Source organism: Sinocyclocheilus grahami, unplaced genomic scaffold (assembly GCF_001515645.1).
Source record: "Sinocyclocheilus grahami isolate Dianchi unplaced genomic scaffold, SAMN03320097.WGS_v1.1 scaffold23.1, whole genome shotgun sequence".
NCBI classification, from domain to species: domain Eukaryota; kingdom Metazoa; phylum Chordata; class Actinopteri; order Cypriniformes; family Cyprinidae; genus Sinocyclocheilus; species Sinocyclocheilus grahami.
Window position 1 is genome coordinate 1,589,194 of NW_015505202.1, and position 2,673 is coordinate 1,591,866.

Below are 2,673 nucleotides of genomic sequence, written 5' to 3' on the forward strand. Positions count from 1 at the left end.
TTTCAGATGGCACTTAGAGGCTTTTGCATCTGAACTCTTCATATATATATATATATATATATATATATATATATATATATATATAAACAATGTAGTTTTCACAGTACAAACATTACCTCGATTTATGTAACTCCGTAGGAACTTACATTGCACTTGCATCTCTCTCTCTGTATTTTAGGAGTGGGTCCCCTGGTAAGGGGCTAATCCAGGGGTGCCCACACTCGGCCCTGGAGGGCCGGTGTCCTGAAGAGTTTAGCTCCAACCCTAATCAAACACACCTGAAGCAGCTAATCAAGCTCTTACTAGGCATACTAGAAACTTCCAGGCAGGTGTGTTGAGGCAAGCTGGAGCTAAACCCTGCAGGACACCGGCCCTCCAGGACCGAGTTTGGGCACCTCTGGGCTAATCCTATTTGGGGGTCCAGAAAAGTTTGAAAAACCCCTTATATAACAACTTAAAACTAGATTATATGAATTGATACTCACTATAAGCAATGGCACTAAATAAACTACATCGTTTACGTTAAAAAAAATTCACTACCCTGGGTTGAAAAAGATTTTATGTGACTCTAATGTCGCACGACACACAAAACCTAGGCTTAAATACGTCACACAAACCTATATAATATAAGTTTGATGACTGCACACTTTTATTGTCATTAAAATAATGTAGAAGTAGCTTACATGGGTGGCGTATTTGAAACACTGCAATGCCAATAGAAAGCTCTGACCAGAGTTCACAAAACACCTCCCGCGCGACATGGCTAGCCCATCAGGTTGATCCAAAACAGAAACAAAAGCTTAATTTCGCTCGATTCGAATGACCAAGCCATCCTTCGTTTGCTGTTCTAAGACGGACAGCGTGTTGTTTCGAGCCGCGATGGCTTTACCCGCCTCTTCGCGCCACAGAGGAGCTCCGCTGCCATGATAGCAGAGAAGCTGCAACACGAACAGCAACATAACACTGCGCGACACTCTGTATCCAACAGAACAGCTGAAACAACCTGCTCACGAGTCTCAACGAACGAAATGCACAAGGAAAAACACAGCATCCCAGGCACCGTTTTCACAAATAAGGGAGGAGGATGATATACAGGCCTGCGACAAAGCGCTTGTTTCGCTCTTAGACAAAAACTCTTACTTTCCAGTGAATATGAACTACTGTAAGACTATCTGGTGCCCCCCTTTAGATGAAATAAAGATGTGTATATCTATATAAATGTACCCCATTACGGCCCACATTATGTGGTGGCTACAACAATACTGATGAGCACAACTGTGCGCAAAAAAAATATGTAATCTGAACTTCTGGGGATGACTGTAAACCATTATTTGGTTTTTATAATATATTGTTCGCAGCGGGATTATTTCACCCGCTTCACATGTGGAGACCCGCCATGCGAAATGTAAGAGACCTAGCTAGTCCCGACTATTGTTTCACTCATCCCATTCCTTTTCTAACTCTAAACCAGTGCATTGCAGTGTCTGTGTGACATATAGGAAGCTCTTACCGCTGCTGTGTTGAATGGGGGATAGATTTAGAGCGCGCGTTCTGGCTCTTCCTCTCGCTCAGCATCGAGTGCTCGTGCGATCCGCCTCTCACCATTGCGAGGCGTTCAAGTGACGTCGCTCACTGCAAAAAGCACGTTTGTCCGACATTGAAGCATACGCGTACGCCCCTTACGTACTGTGCTTACCGTCAAGATAGCTTGAGGAATAGGCCTAGACGAGCAAATATACAGATGAGTTGCATAATGAATGCACATTTTATAAAATGTAAATATTTATGATATTTTTTCCACACACACACACACACACACATGTCTGGTCAGCTATCCTTGTGGGGACTCTCTCCATAGGCGTAATGGTTTTTCTACTGTACAGACCGTATATTCTATTGCCCTACACCAACCCTACCCCTAAACCTACCCCTTACAGGAGACTTTCTGCATTTTTTTTTTTTCAAAAAAATTCATTCTGTACGATTTATAAGCTTTTGTACCACAATTTAGGTCCCCACCGTGACACGAGTCCCCATGAGTCTGTGTGTAGTCAGGTTTAAGTCCCAACTAGGATATATAAACCAGTACACACACACACAGGGCCGGATTTACCTCTTATAGTGACATAGGCAAAACAATTTTTGCCCCCCCCCCCTTCTTTATTAATAGGCCTACATAATATTACCACCCCAGCAAACAAAATATTTCGTAATCAGTGGAAACCTTTACAGTGTTTTCTATCGCAATAAAGCGCTTGCATTCAGTCGATAAAAATCAAATGTCTTAATTAGTTTGAGAATGGAGAAAGACCCTTCCATTAGGCTCCAGCGTCGTGACCACTTCGGGAGTGCATTATTTCTCTAATAATTGTAATGGCCTGGTGTCACAACTACACCTCAAGATATTGTTTAGATATTTCAAGATAAACCTTCCGTTGCGAATTCCAAAACGTCATTTTAGAGCTAATAACAGAGGTACATAAAATTTTTACATTTTACATAAAAAAGGTGGAAAACATGGAAATAGTTTGTAATTTTTTACCCTATTGTTTGTTATATTTACTTGCTCAATGTCTTCTGGTGTTTTGGTTCTTTTACTGTTGTAGATAGCCCATATACCAAAAAATATTATATATCTCTTCATTGTGTTTGGGCCTCCCCTGGACGAGTGAA

The 2,673-nt window shown here is 41.6% G+C and overlaps 1 protein-coding gene across 4 annotated transcripts in view; it reads right to left on the bottom strand.

Annotated features, from left to right (window-relative positions):
- Positions 1-1,685, bottom strand: part of phf6 (PHD finger protein 6) — a 9,328-nt gene extending 7,643 nt beyond the window's left edge. For 3 of the 4 annotated variants that reach the window (XM_016245050.1, XM_016245033.1, XM_016245042.1), the window contains exon 1: positions 1,511-1,685. The gene's annotated coding sequence lies outside the window, so the exon portion shown is untranslated. The remainder of the gene's footprint in view (positions 1-1,510) is intronic. The other variant, XM_016245058.1, reaches the window with a different exon arrangement.
- Positions 1,686-2,673: the final 988 nt, after the last annotated feature.